Here is an 18766-nt window from a genome sequence, read left to right as displayed (position 1 = left end):
TGATGTATAAAGTGCAAATGAACCAACAGAGAGCCACGGTGGGGCTCTGTCCAGTACCCATCAGAAGAACATGTATACCTATTGAAGCACCAATAACCAGAGAACCATGGGCTGCAAGGTACCCATTGAAACAACCATACCAGCAGTTAACACGAAATGAAGACCACTTGCAAACTGTCCCCGAAGAGACCCAAAAAGCCTTAATGGAAGGCGAGTGGTGATGACCCAAGGGCCCGGACAGCCGTACAGATGAACATAAAAGACAATCGAAAGATGACACATAAGGACGAAATGTGAAGAGTAATGATTTAATGGACTTGTAAGAAGAAACGATGTTGACATATAAAGAAACGTAACCATGAAGTGAGATGAAATATGCAACTAACTAACGCCTGTAAATAGGCTTGTAACGCAAGAAGCTAAGAAAACAGTATGGCTTGCAATGCTTAGTGGAAGAATAGAGCGGCAAGTGCCAACTATATACAATTATATGTCTACCTCAAGAAGCACATTATACAAGTGTGACTCCATTTTACGAAAGCAGAATTAAGCCCGGGATGGTAGGGCCTAACAGGGCAGGATTCATGTACCAGCACAAAGTCGGACGAAAGAGCTGAATCGAAACTTAGCAAGAAGCAGCTCACGGCTAGGAATTCGAGGTCAACTCCAGGAAGGGAGTTGAGCGGCAACTCTGAAGAAACGAAACTTAAGAGCATAGCAGCCAGCCAGTGAAAGTCGAGATAAGGAGGCCCCAGGCAGGTGGCGAGGCCGAACAATGAATCAAATACGCAAATAGATGGAAAATGAAGCTGCTTCGCAGTGTACAGACACGTGACCAGCCAAGCGCGAAGAGGTACCAACGTCTGTCACCCAGAACCCGAGGATGCCATAACTTTTCCTGATAAGAAGCTACAGTTTCAAGGCCATCCTCAGCCAACTAATTGACACATAGCCCTAAAGTACTGATTGATGGAAGGCAGGCAGGGTGAATCTTGGGGCACGCAGCATTTGGGTGTCCATTCTGCAATGCTGCTAATTAAAGTGGAGATTTCTGCCTAGGGGTGTAACCCACCCAATCACAATGGACCTAATAATCTAGAGTCCTATAGCTACTGGAACCAATGAGATGTCGTACTTGTAGTGACGTCTATCACAAGTGATGTAGAGGGAAGGGCTTAGATGCCCACTCGATAAGAGTTATCCAATCCTCATGCTTTGTTACCATATACATATACAGATATAATACCTATACTTAAGTTACCTTTCCCAACCAATAGAATTGCATGACAAACCTTTAAGTTTTACACATCAATGATGACGAGAATGTACTATAACTATTGCTGTTTGCATGAAGAATTTGGAAGTTGAAGCGAGGCAGGCGATTGCAGCTCTGATGATTTCCATTTGTTTCCCCGTTTTTTGTACTTGTCATTAAACAGACTTCCCTTTGCCAAACCATTGACTTGTCCTTATTGATTTGTGTTGGAGTAAGTGAATCCTGCACCCCACCCTCCTCAAGGTGCAGCTATCTTGTTTTAAGGTGCCGGGGGGTGAGCTCTGAATCTCATGGGCCCGTTCAGAGGTCGCTCCGCCCTCCAGTACAGTGTGAATTAAAGAACTCAGATCCCCACAATCATGCCCCACCACTGCACCTTAAATGGGGTCATCGTCTTGCTCGCCTCTGGACAGTTCCCCCGAAACTCCTCCCACTGTAAACGAGAGAGAGAGAGTCAGCTGCCACGTTTTATACTACCGGAATGTGCCGAGCTCTAACATCCGCGTTCAATCTAAGCAAGCTTTTAGTGAGTTCTCTAAGTAGCTTCAATACACTTGCATGGCTGGACATCCTCTGATTGATGATCTGGACCACTGCTAATTTATCCGACCAGAGCACCACCTTCCTGTTGCTCAATTCCTCCCCCCACATCTTGAAAGCGGCTACAATAGGGAACAGCTCCAGCAACCTGATATCCCTGGTAATCCCCTCCTGATGCCAAGCAGATGGCCAGGCCTGGCCGCAACAGTTGTTCCCCAAAATGGCCCCAAAACCGAGAGAGCCTGATGAGTCTGTGAAGATCTTGAGTTTCTCACTAGTGGCCAACTGCTCCCTCCATAGCAGCACCCTGTTGAACTCATCCAGAAACCCATCCCACATTCTGAGGTCCTCTTTCACTTCTGCCCCTAGGCGCACATGCTGAGAGGCATGTCGCAAACCCCCTGTTTTGAGCTTGATACGCCTAGCGAACACCTTGCCTGCCGGGATGCCCTTTCCCGCAAAGTTAAGATTACACGCCAATGATTGGAGTTACCTCAGGGTAGCCTTGCTCCTGCCCCTCAACTCCTTGATGATTTCCTTGAGCTTCATCACCTTGTCCCTTGGCAGCCTGCCCCTCCCTGCCACTGGGTCGAACTCAATTCCCAGAAATGTAAGCTTTGTGAGAGGCCCCACTCTCTTACACTTGGCCAACGGGACCCCCATTTCCTCCATCAATTCCTGGGACATTTTCATGATTGACCCGCACACCCCCATCCTCTCTTTCCCGTTATACAAGAAATTGTCGAGTAGTGCATTACTCCTCCACCCGGTGCCATCGGCTTCAGAGCGAACTCTAAAAAGGTACTAAACTTCTCAAAGTATGCGCATGAAATAGCACAGCCCATTGGTAAGCACCTGTCGTAAAAGTACTCATCTTGATCGGCCACCAGGGGGCGCACGGATGAGCCTGCTCTTCGTGTGAGCTCCGCACCTGAGGTCCCAAAAGTGGCTTTGAGCCCCCACTTTTACGACCCCCCCAGGGCTGGTTACAGAGCAGGACACGTCCGAAGGCGACCCCCTCATCTGGGGAAAAACCCGAAGAAAATCGGAGGAGTCTTCACTGAGAAAACGAGATATACGTTCTGAGGCCCTGGCCACGAGTACAAACGGAAAGCGCACCCCGCGCCTGACCACACGCTTGAGGGGAGAGCAGACCTGTGCGACGGCCCCTACACGGCTGAGGGAGCCTCGCTCGGCCCCGCTCGTGTCGCGGCCCGTCGGTGTGGGTCGGGCGCTGCGTGCTGAACCCTGTCCCCGTGCGGGACCCGGAAGGGCCCCACCCGATGAGATAAGGTAGGCGGTCGCCCCTCACCCCCTGTCCTAAGGTCTCCACAGGGCAAGGGACTGTCCCGCACTGCGGCACGCACCTCCAACTGAACTTCCTCCTCTCCCTCCCCGTAAAGAACGAGAAATAGGAGTCTAAAGGCACCTGAGGGCGAAGATATCCCCCCACCACGCATCTGAATCAACATACGTGGTGCACCACCTAGTCTGTGCCTCAACTCTGCCACACTTACAGATCTTGCACCAAATCTACCGGCATATTGGAAGGTCGCCAGGACTGAGGGTTGGGCCCCCAGGTGTGCCTCCTCGAGTAGCCTTGAACATAAGTGACCCGATATTGAGGGGCCACCTTCCACTCCCCCCCCGGGCAAGGCGCACAGGCAGCTCAGAGCTGGGGTGAGGTTCTGGAGGATGGGAATTCCGGCCTGAATATTCGGACGAACAAACTACGGTCGCCTTGCTGTAAGGGGCGCTTACGGAACCTCCTTGGGCGATGAAGAATTGAGGGTTGGGCCCTTGCGTGTCAGGGCGTGTGCCCTCCTCTGACCACACATACACGCTTCCAAACTCGCCTGGCTTGGGAACACGTTCCCGGCCTTCCACTTGGAGTGGTTTTAGCGCACGTGGCGAACCCAGGAGGGCCGTATCCTGCCCGTGCCTAGCTGTCCCTATCTTCGGAGTTCTCTGTTACGCTGCGCCAGGGACGCCCCCCACCAGTATAAAACGAAACCAGATGCAAGAAGGAGTCAAGTGGTGCCTGATCTTATGAGGGATGCTACTCGTCGGTGGCGAATTTCACAAAAGCTCTTTGCCTCGATACCTCTCCTGGCCAACGTGGGATAACACCCCACACGCACAAGCGTATTACACTCGAATGACCTCCCCGGCGGCGTAGCCCTCCCAAATCCATCTGAGACCCGTCCTTCATGAATCCTAAGAGGAAACTCGCAAAATACAGGTTCACGCCAGCCATCGAACCTTCGAAATCTTACACTGAGTCCAAGATGTCGACGGTGGGGTCTGATGCAGCGGCTACCAAGGCGGATGTCACTGATCTGCTCACCGAGATGAGAGGCATGAGAGCAGACATTGGCGGCAAAATAGACAAAATCACACAAAGGATGGACAAAATGGATGACAGGCTGGAACAGGTCGAGCATAATCAAACCTCTCTGAGCACATTGGAGGCGCAAATGGATCACTGCATCGCCGAGATAGAGCACAAAGTATAAGAAATACATTTCAAGGTTGATGATCTGGAAAATAGGGAACGCCGCAACAACATAAGGGTCTTTGGTGTTCCCGAGAGAGAAGGTGAAACTGAACTCGATCTAAAGCAGACCCTACACAAGATTCTAAAGCTCCTCTTCAAGGATGATTCGGTGGATGAACCCAGAATAGACCGTATTTACAGAGCTGGGGGTAGGCCGGGAGGCCCGAGGTCGGTACTGGCCTGATTTCACAATTACGCTGACAGAGTAAGAATCCTGGAGAAGGCCAGGAATACCACACAACTTTTACTCGAAGACTCCAATATTTCACTCTACCAGGATTTATCTTCACTCACGCTGGCACGGAGGAAGAAGTGTTCCCCGATCACAAAGATGCTAAAGGACAAAGGCGTTAGATACAGATGGGGTTACCCGTTCTCCCTCACCTTTGAATGGGAAGGCTCGGCAATGAGACTTGGCTCGGAGACGGACATCACTGACTGTATAGCGGACCTGATAGGTCCCCAGGGGGAGGTTTCCTCCCTTGCGGAGTCCAAAAAGGAGGATGGTGAGTGGCACACCAAGGGCCCAAGGCGAAGAAGAATCCAAGGATCCAGAAAATTCCGTAGGATGAACAATTCCCAGGATATGGAACATTAATCGGAGGCATGGATTCTCACATCATGCCACATAACGCAAAAGAAGCACTGAGGTGATAACAAGGTGAGGCCCGGGAGCATGAGCGTCGCCTAACAATGGGTGGAGTAACTCAGCTCACTTGATGTCGATCTGACTCCCGTTGCGCACCACTGATATGCCCGGCATAAAGGTCGAACAGCTGTCTTACTGTCAGACACTGGACACATGCCCAAGATCGAGGCTGGAAGTCATATTTACAAGTTGGTTTTGATGAATGTTATGAGTGCAAAGTTTGGGGCTCACTGTTATATTGGTTTATACGTTGATAGGACCGCTTGTTTTGCGGTTCCCAGTGGTGGTCCGAGGCCGACTGGGTGATGTTAACCTGGGAGGACCGGAAGCCGACTGCACGGGGTGGGGATGGGGTGGGTGGGACGGATGGGTCGACACATAGTACACTGGAAGGCAAACCTGGGGGGCGGAAGAACACGAGGCAAGTTGATGCAGGAACCGAAGGCGTACTGGGCGGGTCACTCACTGGCCTCCTCAGGACATGTTGAGTCCCGATCTGAGAAAGACGGATCACGCCCCGTCCTATCAATCGAGTCAAGGGCCATGAAGCAGGCGATTCAGCCATTGAAATATTCACATAAACTCTGTGATGTCTCCCGATGCATCCATTAACAACACGCTACGCATATATATGCACACTGAATGTAAAGGGACTGAACTCCCCCCCACAAAATGCTCCATGGTGGCCAGGGAATTTAGGCGGTCGAACATAGACATCCTGTTTCTCCAAGAGACAAGATACCGCAGAGGGGAGGAGATTCTTATTCCGTCTCGCGAGGTGGGCCCTTCTTTCTGGTGCTCCAATATCAAAAAAAGGGGGAGTGGGGATACTTATTCGCAAAAGTCTCCGGATGGCGACTCTTGACACGTGGACGGACAACGAGGGAAGGGCTCTCGTGGTGGTGGGGAACATTCGCGACACAATTTTCACACTGGCTACACTTTATGCACCCAACCAAGGGCAGAATAGGTTCCTCCATAAGATTACGGAGAAAGTCTTCACCATGGCACAGGGACACATAGCTCTTGGAGGGGACTTTACCACCTGGATGGACACTTCGATGGGTAGACAAACTAGGGCAGATGCGCATGACCCACCCACCTCTCAAGATGTAGCCGAATTTAAACTTACCCTTGACCTATATGGTCTCACTGACAGTTGGCGTCACCTGCACCCAGCAGATAGATGCTTCACCTTCCACTCCCTCCCCCATGACAAGCTTACGGTATTGATTATATCTTCCTTAACGATGGCCTCCTGCGAATACTTTGTGCGGCAAGTATTCATCCCACCGCGTGGTCAGATCATGACATGGTCATGGTCGATATGTGCTGGGACGACTTGGCCCCTCGAAACTCCAAATGGAGGTGCAACGATTCCCTATGGACTGACTCGGTTTTCAAGGAAACCCTTGAAACTGAGATTGAGCAATTCTTCCTTACCAATGATACGGGGGAGGTTGGGAAGGTACACGTATGGGAAGCTGCTAAGGCCACCTTGAGGGGGGTACTCATTAGGGAAGGGGCCCAAAAAAGAGAGAACGTGCACTGATAGAAAAAAAGCACCAGGGAAAAGGTCCACAAAGCCCAGAAATTAGTACAATCTTCCCCGTGTGACAGACCCAAACACATGGCCGAAGCCAGACGGGTCAGGGAAGAGCTCCGACTGCTCATCGTTGGTAAGACAGCCCAAACCCTACAATATTGAAAACAAAAATACTATGAAAAGGGCGATAAAGCAGATGCTCTTCTGGCAGCTCGTCTTTGGGCACAGAAAGCTGAAAGATGGGTAGATAGTATTGAAAGGGTTGATGGCACCCTCACAGATACGATCGTCACGTCTCCTGAGGGGATACAGGAGGCATTCACCTACTTTTATGAGGATTTAGACACATGCGACCCCCCCTTCCCCAGGAAGCATTGACACTTACCTTAGAGAAGTTAGGATCCCCACACTCACACCCACAGAAGCCAAATCCTTAGACACGCCAGTTACAGAAGAAGAAGTCACAGAGGCCATAAAACGTCTAAAGACTGGGAAGGCCCCGGGAGACGATGGTTTCACACCCGGATTTTACAAGGCTTTCTCTACACTCATCGCCCCCTTCCTTGCATCCTTATTTAATCACATTTTCGAAACAGGCCAGGCGCCCCCGTCCTTCTCACAAGCCCTTCTCGCTGTCATTCGGAAGGACGAAGGAAGGGAGAGATCCCACGCGTTGTAGTTCCTACTGCCCCATCTGTTTTCTGAATATAGATGCTAAAGTATATGCAAGAGTCATTGCAGCCCGACTCGAAACATACTTACCACGATTAATTCACTCTGATCAGGTTGGCTTTGTCATCGGGAGACAGGGTGCAGACACCATGAGGAAAATCTTACATCTTATCTACGAGGCGCAGGGAATGGGAGGGGACCCATCTCTTCTTTCACTAGATGCTGAGAAGGCCTTCGACAGGGTTGCCTGGGACTTCTTAGAAACAGTACTAGTCCGGAATGGGTTGCGACCGAAGTTACGCCGTGCCATTACGGCCCTGTACACATCTCCCACAACATCAGTGACAGTAAACAGGGGCTATTCGCGATGGTTCCCTCTGGAAAGGGGAACGAGGCAGGGTTGTCCACTGTCAGCAATACTATTCGTGCTCTCTCTTGAGCCGTTGGCGCAGAGATTGAGGCAGGATGCTAGGGTAAAAGGCATTATGGTAGGAGATCGCGGATACAAACTAGGCCTCCATGCGGATGACATACTACTGCACCTAACTGACCCCCTAAGTTCTGTCCCGGCCGCGATCAGCATCATCGAAGAATATGGGGAACTGGCTGGCCTTAAAATCAACACCGGAAAGTCGATCCTCCTTCTACTTGACAAAAGTCGAGACTCTGAGGCAGATCGATTCACTCCCTTAGGAGTAAAGGTCAGCCTCACCATGCTTCGATATCTGGGTATTAATGTGACCCGAGACCTTGACTCCCTTTATGAGGCTAACTTTCCCCCACTATCGCTCTCCCTCCAAAAGGACATCCAAAGATGGTCCAGACTCACCTTCTCCTGGCTGGGCCGATTAAATGCAATAAAAATGGTGATTCTCCCTAAAATACTTTACCTGTTCCAAATGCTCCCCATTAAAATGCCCAAAGAATAGTTTACGTGCATGAGAAAAACCCTCTCAGCCTTCTTGTGGCAGGGCCAGAAGCCGAGAGTCCCCAGATCCTTGCTACAGCTCCGGAAGGACAACGCGGGAGTGGGCCTCCCGGATATAGAAGCGTATTACAGGGCAGCCCAACTATGTGTCCTTGTGCCGCACATCAGGCAAAAGTCAGAGCCACAGTGGATAGCCCTAGACAACTGCCATCTCTGGCCATTCATTCTAAGCGAATGGCTATGGGTTCCGGGGCCCCAGTTGCGAAATAGTGTTAAAAAACACCCTATTATTGGAACAATATGGGCAATCTGGACACCAGGCAGGTAAATGGTGGGAGTAACAACCTGGCCATCTCCCCTTGGACACCTGTGGTCACCGGGGATTTGGGACGCTATCCCAGAACCAGGGAGCTTCAAGACATGGTACGATGCGGGATTAGAGAGGGCTGGTCAACTCTGGAGGGATGGTGCCTTTATTGCAATTCAGGACTTACAAGAGGCGCTCAACATAGGCCCACTCTCGGTTTTCCTAGATCTCAGACTCAAGGGGGTGATGACAAGAGCGGTATGGAAGGAACAACTACAAAGGGATCTCACCCCGTTTGAAAGCATTCTCAACACATGTACGGTTTCAAAGGGCTTGATAAGTGCAATGTACTCAGCGCTCATTGAGGTTGATATCACACCATCACACACTGAGGAACAGGTGGGAATCAGACATGGGAAGGCAAATTTCGCAAAAGCTATGGCTCCAAATTTGCAGAAGGACAGCGAAATCTTCCATATCATGCCAATATAAATTGCATGCCGTTAAGTTGTTATACAGATGGCAATATGACCCGGTCCGGTTGGCCAAAATGTACCAAGCAATAAGCCCACATTGCTGGAGGGGCTGTGGAATACGGGCCGATTATTGGCATATGTGGTGGGGTGTGAGGCGGTCCAAGCCTACTGGACGGAGGTCCTCAGTTGGATCAAGGAGCTGGATGATGAGGACAGAGAGGTACACCCACTTCTGATCTTGTTTGGCTTGGTTGAAACAGAAGACACAATTAAGAAAGCACCTAAAATGGTTTTGGGTTTACTGCTGGCCGCTCGAGCATGCCTCACCATGGTGTGGAAAAGAGCAAGGCTCCCTAAAAAGACCGAATGGCTGAGTGTTGCCTTGAATATATATAGAATGGACAACCTCACTGCGGACCTACATGGAGATCGCACCTCAGTAGAGAATGCATGGTCGGAGTTTCGGGCTAAATATGTGATATAAAAAACGTGTGCAAAACGTTACAATGTCTGGAGGCATTTTGGTTGGTGGCTGAGTCTCGCCGCTAGGCCAAACCTGCAAGTTCTAATATGTCTATGAATCCGATATCAGGTAGTTAATAGTGGTTCGGAGATAGATACTGGTTTCTTCCAGCCCTTCAGACGGTACTATGTGCAAGAGGGTGAGGGTAGGGGTAATTGGGTTTGATGAACCTATACAAAGTTTATGCGATGTGCATCAGATCCCAAACGTTTTATACACTGTTTTGCTATCGATGTGATATTAATTTTTTTTGTACCTAACTGTTCGGTTGTAAATGCCTGTATATGATTGTCAAACTTTTATTTTGAAAACTAATAAAAAGACGAATTTAAAAAATACAAATAAAAAAAAAAGTACTCATCTTTTACCTTGAATCCCAGCAAATGATAGCTCTCACTGTGAATTGGTAATAACCTAAAATCAGATTCGATGTCTGCCTTCTCCATGAGTGTGCCCTTTCCTGATGACCTAACCAGCTCCACCGCATCGTCAAATGATGAATAGTGGACCCTGCACATCTCTTCGGTTATGCCGTCGTTAACTGACACACCCTCGGGGAAGGAAAGGTGCTGTATTAGGCGAAACGGACCCTCCTCTTTCTTTGGTACCAATTCCAAAGGTGACACTAGCAAATTCTCCAATGGTGGAGAGGTGAATGGGCCTGCCACCCTCTCCAACGTGTTACCCACCTTTTGTGCAACAACGTCAGGCATTCTCAATGCTGACTTCAAATTGTCGGCTTCACTGTTCCCCAGTAGTCCTTTGTAAGGGATCCTGAACCCCCACCTGAAACCTTCCCAGAGCAACTTTGCATCTGCACTGTTGTGATAAGAATTTAGAAAAGTAACCAATTTATGCAGGAGTACAGGTGTGGACAAGTAGGTCTTAATTACGCTTAGCATTCTCTTTACTATTAATGCTACTCCTCTGCTTCCCCTTGCCAGAAGGACAGCTGTGGTCCCCTGAACTTCTGCCAGCTGTGTGTTTTGCCAAAGGGGCAATACCCCTCTGCAAATTTCCAGCATACCACCTGCTCCCCCTGATAACTGGGACGACTATTCCAGGAGGAGAGCCCCCGAAAGGAGCCCCTTCCCTGGTACCCGTAAGCCCTTCTGAATCTCGCAAAATGAGCCTTCTCACCCTGGGTCTTGTCTCCCGTCTCTCTTGAAGGTACCATTTTTTCAATGTACCCCCTAACATCAACCTCATCCCATGACATAGCGGGCCAAACCTGCATTTTGAGCCTGAACCCCCGTTATATTTTAACTAGGCATCGCCGCCATAAATCAAGTACAATGTATGGATGTACTGTTCATAAGCAAACAGAGCCCCTGCGTCCTGCAGGAATTTTTCGATCATGATGGAAGCCAGCATACTGAACGCTGCCAACCAATTATGGATGCTCTCCTCTACTTTGGGCCTCTCCCTGTCCTTCTTTCCCTCTCCTTCTCAGACAATTCGCGCAAGCCCAGCCCCGCAGGTTCCATGTCTAACAAGCTAAGGATCTCAAAAACTTCTTCTGCCAAATCATTTCCTTATAGGCCAAAGTAATGTGCCAAACCAATGAGTTCCCTGCTGCCCGTACAGGGGCAAAACACGGCATTGCCCTCCCATACTGCATGGCATCACCCCACACTATCCCCTCTAATTGGCCCGCTGCTGGCATTGGAATCAGCTGTATTGACTGACTTGCCCCCCAACCGGGGTTTCCAGTGGCAATGCCACACCCTGAGCCCCCCACGCCACGCCCTGCCTTTGTGGGGCTCCTGGTTTTGTCAGAACCTGTTGCACCTGACCAATCCCCCCTTATAGGATTTCACAGGGCATTGGGGAGGCTTGACTCGTGCCCCTGAGGCTTGGCACCCCCCAAATCCCGAACCTCAAATTCTCCCCCTGTTGGTGAACAGCCTCAGCATTTCTACCTTCATGATTAAAAGCATTTACATTACCGCAAAACATTTGACCATTGCCCCCATTCCCCCATGCTTGCAGGCACTGCATGAACATACCTTTCACCTGCTTCAAGGATGTGGGTTCCTCTGCTGCTACAACCGCCGAGTTGGCCACAGGAGCGCTGGGTGCACCGCCACGGTTCCCTGGAGCTTCAGCAGGTAGGGGCGCCGTAAATGGCCACAGGCTCCTGCTCTTTTCCCCTTCCTCAAGCCCCTGCTGATTTTCGTTTCTTGGTTGCCTCGGCCTGCTGTTTGCTGGCTTTAGCCTTGGCGGTCAAAGTCCTCTTTCTTTTGGCTGCTGGTTCCTCCTTCTCGCTATGTCTGCTTTCTCCTTCGTCTTCTATGTCCTGGATCTCGCGCATAGCCTCCTCAGCTGAAAAGTTAGGGAACAATAGTGGTGAATCAGCCCTCTGGTTTGGCCCAGATGATTTGACGTCCAAATGTGTGGCCACGAGGTGCCACCAATTTGGTCAATGCTTGGCCGCTGCCAACTGTGCCATTAATATGAATTCTTCCAAATCTTTGTCAGGGCAGAAAAACCCTTGCGTAACCTGAGTCTGTGTGGCCATCTTCCTAGTTATAGAAATAATACATTTTCTTTAGCAGCATCCTCCAGGCTCATGCACCGCAATGTAATTCTTCTTCAGCAGCAGCCTCCTGGCACCTGCACTGAGCTGCAATGGAAGTTTCTCTGCAGTTGACTTTTCTCTAGCAGCCTTCTTCTTGGCAGTAGTCTCCTGGCACATGCACCACCTATCGATAGCTCCTAGCTGCCACAACCCAGGCAAATGCACTGCAAACTTGCAGCAGCCTTCAGGCAATGACTGGAGTCACCCACTCCTTTTCAGAGTTTATGTTGATTAATGTAGCATTCTCCCCAATGATTCCTGGATCTTATAATTCACAGAGCTCCACTGGTAATTCTTGCTATACTGCCCGGGAACACACACTGCCTACTGCTCACTACAGCGGCAGCCTTTGCCTGTAATTGCGATTCCTCCACTGTTTTTCATTCTTTCCGGTCAGTTTGTAATTCTTTGCCACAAGTCAGACTCTTTGCTTGTCAGAGCCGCTCACCGGTATGCCACCAAGGTTCACCCCTCAGTGCAGCCCGGATCCGCAGCTTAGTTTCTGTGAGCCACTACAACCTCTTTTTTCACCCAGTTGCGGCACGGGAAAATAAACAAAGTTATAATTTTGCCGCCCGCTATCACGCGTTAATACTCCTCTTGGCTTTGATGTCCCTAGTCTGTTTCACTCAAGTAATTTTCACCCGATACACCCCGGGTCCCTTACACGTTTCAAATTCGATTTTTTACAATTTCATCCCTTGGTGGCCCGTGGCCCTTGAGTTTGTTACCCCGCTATTGCTTGGGCTGGCTCTCCTTGGTTGCTGCTGCTTCTGTGCTACGGGCGGCACGCCGCTCTCCTCAGACGCCGGACCTTGTAGACGGGTGCGCCGACTGTGGCTCCTCCTTCTGGTTCCTTGCTGCCTCCTCCGAACGCTGAACAAGGATCCCAACTGCCCCGGCTCTGCTGCATGTTCCATCGCCACACTGCTCCTCGTCCTCCCACGCAGCTCCTTCTCGTGGCTGCAACAGGTCCACGCAGCGGCCCTAAGGCACTCGCACCGCAGTTGGATCAGGCTTCCTCCTTCTCACACTCGGGCTCCTCCATCACGATCACAGCTCCCGACTCCTGGAACTCGACTCAACCATTCAAAACGAAAAACAGGTCCTGTTGCGGCAGGCCTCCTTCTGCTCGAGCTGGATTCTCTATATGCAGCCTGGCATGCCCCCTCCTATTGTTGCCCTTCGTAGGTTTCCCTAGATTTGGCACGCTTCCCGTCCCTCAGGTTGCCTTCATCATGCATCCCCCTTAAACAGGGGGGAGGGAGGTGAACCCTGCCCATGTTATTAGGGTGCCTCCTCTATTCCTCGTTGTCACCTCCAGTTGCAGAGGAAGACAGACATAGGCTGGCGGGGGCCATTCCACTTGTATAAAGAAATCGGGCCTCATTAGGACCCTGGCGCTTCAGTAATGAACGGTGCCGGTACGGGACCGGCATCGTTCATTACGGAATGCCCTATTACGAGGCCTGCTAGCGGGTCCTGCTTTTCACGTCTGGTTTGACCAGATGTGAAAAGAGGGACCCGCTAGCAGGCCAGGATGCTAACAACGGGCCTGTCATTAACGGGCCGTTGTTGTCAACGTCATGGCCTGGGATTAAGGGATATTATCTTTGTTTATTGAAAGGAAAGCAGTTAGCAGACCTCTCTCCCCCAACTCCCATTTTTGCTTATGTGTTGACGACATGTCAATTGCTGAAGGTTGGTCAGTATAATGCCAACCAATCAGGAACCTCAGTGCTAGGCCGCCCAGTTCATGTAGCAATAACTAATCATATACTGTAGAGATTACACATATTTACTAATATCAATTTAGTGGTGGTCTCTGGTGGAGCCATCAGATATGCAACACCCAATTAGAAGACTAACCCATATATAATGTGCATATAGTCAATTCCCTTAACCAATCCCTTCACCCTGTAGGTTTTTTTTAACCAAGATTGTAGTATGACGTCAGTAATGACGAAAGTTGGTTTATAATCTGCTGTTTTGTATGAGAGCCTTTGAGAGTCACAAGATTTGATACTTGTATGCTTTCCCTGCTTTTTGTTGGATTGTTAATTAAGCCGGTTTGCCTTGTACATTGAGTATTTCCGTTATTAAGTGCAGGATTTCCTGGTCTCTCATTTCAAACTGGGGTTTTCCAGACCATTTTAACATATGGTAGCAGAGGATGGTTGGCCAGAGCACTCGTATTGTCGAAGATTCCCTGCCATGGCTCTAAGACTGTGAGGTGACCTGTGGAGACCGGTATGACACGTGAACAGAGACAGGTCGACAGGATCCCCCTTGGAGAAATTCTTTCTGATTACCGTGGGATACCCCTAAGGGGGTAGGGCGGCTGACTGATTGGGTAGATTCGGTACCAAAGTCCCTTGTTGTGATCCACGGATGTATATAACATCAACCTGGCAAAATGGAAATGAGGGAGGGAATTGTTTCTATATTGGGGGAATTGTGATAAAATAAATGTTTGATGATGATGGATAGCCTGTGACAAGGTTGCAGAACACTACACGTAGTACACCACATGACACGGTATTAATGGTGATGAGCTACCCCAGGACAAGGTCACAGAAGACTGCGTAGTACTCCTTGTTTTGAGGTAATATTGACAACAGATTACCTCACCAGGTGTTGAGAAAATGGCCGTTTTGTATTTATGGTGTATTGATTGAGACTATAATAAAGGCAAAATTGCTGCTATACAAATGACATGTACAATACAATACAATGCAATGCCATTTTTGAGCATATGGGTGTACACAGTGGAGGACGTAACGTTGTGGTTTGGACTGAGGGGTAAAGTCCAGAGCATGGGCGGCATTTGTGGTGTTTCCCGGGTATTTTGTTTTGTCACAGAAGGTGTGGTGTTGGGGGGAAACATAGAAGTGTTGGGAGCAAAAGGGGGCATTGTTGGGGAAAGAGTGTGAAGAAGGGGTGAACAGAGAGTAAGTTGGAAATGAAATAGAGTTTTGGTAAGTATTGATAGACTAAATTGTGACAAGCCATCTTGGGAAACACTCCCCTTATTCATGTATGTAAAGCATTAGCCCGGTAAAAGGACAATATTGTCAAGTATCACGCCCAATGGGTTTGGGACACTGCGTGTAAGATGTTTATGCAATCGCCACAAGAGGACACTCGTTCGAGATTAATACTTCAACACATGATGACATATTTACATGCTGTGTACGAAGAGAAGCAGTTAGAAAAATGACTTGTCATTCTAGCACTGTGTAAAATGTATGGGTGCCATGCCACTTACCCGCAGAGGGCACCGAGTTCGCTGAGCCCCGTATGTTCATCTTGGAGGCTCTATCTCTTCTGGCCACTCTCCTGGGCACCTCAGCATTACGTGCCAAGCTTCCAGGTTGTATGGACCTTGTTTGGTTCTGCACATTCACGGGCCCTTGTACATTTCGCTCCATGCATGCACAGTTCCCTGCATTCCTGGAAGGACGAGCACTTGAGCTCCAAGCCTCACTTTCAACATAGGGTTATTTCTGGCCACAACAGACACCTCTTGATGCATCGTAACACAGTTATTTTGGATCGCACAACATTCTTCCTGTTCCTTCCAGACCTGAGAACTAGCATGTTTTTTGTTCTTCAGTGGGCTTCTTCCCCTGCTCTCCTGTTCCTGAGGAATTCCTCTTACTTCCTCTCCCTGCCTAGCCTGGTTGGTCTTGCGGGGGTTCCCTGGTTTCTTGTCAGGGTTGGTGTTCTCTTCTGGATCCCCTCTCTGAGTCCTTGTCTCCTTCCTCCTTCCCCTATACCATTCCTTTTAGGCTCCTTCCCATCCCCATGGTCAAGTTGGACTTGTTGTCTCTGCTGGTGCATCAGCCTCTCCTCCCATCTCTGGATCTGCCCTTCAGGAATCCGTGGCTTGGACATCTGGAAACCTGTTCACCTACAAGGGGTCTTCCTTGTCAGTGCTTGCACTGTCCTAACGTCACGCAAATTGGGGATGTGCCATCCCGTGGCTTTCAGAGCTGATCCCTTACCTACCTGTTTATGAGGGAGGTGTTAGGTTGTACCCCACGCTGCCTAGCCTTCAGCAATATCACAACCCAACAGCCTAGCCTCGAGTACTCCATCTACTATAAGAACCTGTACATCTCGTCTCCACAAAGAAACCATTGACCATGGGGATAAGATGGAGGAACCATCTGTGAAAGAGAGTATGCTTAATCAGCATGAGGGGGAGGGTGCAGCACCCTTGGATGCTCCTCCTCCTCGCTAGAGGAGCAATCAGTCTCCCAAAACACAGGTAATGTACCCATTACGAGAATTAAAAGCAGTGGCAGGATACAGTAACCATACATATGTGCCCACGCCGACAGCAGTGAAGATGTTATAAATGGAGTAAAAACAGATAAACAAAATTCCGTGTCCTCACACAATGAATAAGGGGAATGTTGTGAGTTTCGGGCAAAACTGAGGAAGAGATCCAGGGACAGGCAGGGCAATAGGGAGCAGACAACGATTCTCCCAAACAAATGGGTGGGAGGACACATACTGCTTAAATTAGATGGAAAGGGTATGCCCCTGGATACGACAGATATTTCGCCAACAACCACTGCGACTCAATAGCTACCATTCAAGTAAATCACCCTTCTCTTACACTCTTGGGAGACTTCAATATCTGGTTTGATATCCCCAACAACCCCATGACTCATCCACTAGTTGGCAGTCTTGATACACTCAACCTCTCCCATAATACTACCGGTCCAACCCACTCAGGAGGGCACACTAGTGATGCAATATTCAGCTTTCATGACCTGTTTTATATATCTCGTCCCAAGCCAGTCATCTGGACCGACCACTATGCCATCCCTTTTTCTATCCACTCACCTGCCCCTTCTCCTACTGCTCCCCCAGCCTACACCCCTGATCTCAACTCCTGGCTTAATGACTCACTAATTCCTCTCACCCCCTCATGTCCCCATTCTCACACAAAGGACTGTCCCCCAAATGGTTCACGCCCCACCTGAGGAATGCCAAAAAACAAAATAACTCTCTTAAACGCAAATAGCGAGCATCTAAAACCGACCTCAGCAGAACCATGTTCACCATGCACCACCGTAACTACAAATCTGAAATTCAAAAGGCCAAAAAAGCCTACTACAATAAAGGTATTCTCAACTGTTGCAACCGCAGCAAAGAACTCCACATGATCATATCAGTATTTGTGAAACCTACGTGCACCTCTATCCAATCCAGCCCAACACAATCACTCTGCGACTCCCTCTTGCTACATTTCTACAACACCGCTCTTGACAGAAAGGCAACCCTTAACAACAACTTCTTCTACCGCGGCCCTTTACCAACCCCTCATGATCCCATTGACCCGACGCCGAATTTCCTTACGTTTGACTCCTTCAATCCCATCTCCAGAAATGAGCCCTCGACCTACTATCAGCCAGCAAACCCTCCAGGTTGCCCCTTGACCCCTGCCCCGCCTCTGTCCTGAATGAAATATTCTCATCTACCTGCGCAGGAGAAAATGCAAGAGCCATACTAAATAATTCTCTCACCTCTGGCATCTTCCCTGAAGCCTTCAAAATAGCGCATGTCAAGCCACTTCTTAAAAAAGCATCCATTGACCCCCTTAACTCCAAGAATTACAGGCCGATCTCCAACACCAGATTGCTAGCGAAACTCATGGACCGGATAGCATACTCCCAGCTCAACTCCTTTGTAGAATCCAACCGTCTCCTGGACCCCGCACGATCAGGCTTCAGACCGCGACATGGAAGAGAAACCACTCTGATCTCGATCTGGGATGATCTCAAGGTCACTGCAGACTCTGAAGGCTGCACAGCTCTGATTTTCCTAGATCTTTCTGCAGCCTTTGACACGGTTAGCCACTCAATCCTCCTTGACCGCCCTCCCTAGGAATCAGTGGCACTGCTCTCAAATGGATTACCTCCTTCCTCGGCAACAGGAAACAAGTAACCCTCCCCTCCCCTTTTGTCTCAACTGCTCACTCAGTGAACACTGGAGTGCCCCAACGCACTTGCCCATCTGCTCTCCTGTTCAACCTGTATATGACCACTCTACCAGGAATCATCCCCACGAACAAATCTCCTGTTACAGCTATGCTGACGATACCCAAATTATCCTAAAAATTCTCAAGTCATGCACCAACTCCCATCCCGACCTGGAAGCTTGTCTCCGCTATATAGACAGAGGGATGACAATTTACCACCTCCTTTTGAACCCTGATAAAACTGAAATCATGGTGTGCAGCAATATTGCCCTTCAACCTCATCCGCTCCCATGGCCCCCATTCCTCGGCCCACCTCCTCCGCCCTCCGATATAGGCAAAAACCTAGGATGCACTATGGACTCAGGACTAACCCTCTCCGTCAGATCAACAATGTGCCAAAATGCTGTCACTACCACCTCAAACTTCTCAGAAGCATTTTTCACTACCGCTCCCACCCGACTAGACTTACCGCAGTTATGTCCATTGTGATGTCGAGACTGAACTATGCCAACTCCCTATGCCTGGGAGCTCCTGCATACCAACTCAACAAACTCCAAAGAGCCCAAAACACTGCTGCAAATCTGCTTGTCACCCTAGGTCAAAGAGACCACATCTCACCCGCTCTCCGAACCCTCCACTGGCTCCCAGTGGAACGAAGAGCCACCTTCAAGGCAATATGCATCACTCACCTAGCAGTGCACAAGACATGCCCAACG

This window comes from Ambystoma mexicanum, chromosome 5q (assembly GCF_040938575.1).
Source record: "Ambystoma mexicanum isolate Mex_15411 chromosome 5q, UKY_AmexF1_1, whole genome shotgun sequence".
Taxonomy (NCBI): domain Eukaryota; kingdom Metazoa; phylum Chordata; class Amphibia; order Caudata; family Ambystomatidae; genus Ambystoma; species Ambystoma mexicanum.
Note: the sequence above shows the minus strand (reverse complement) of the source record.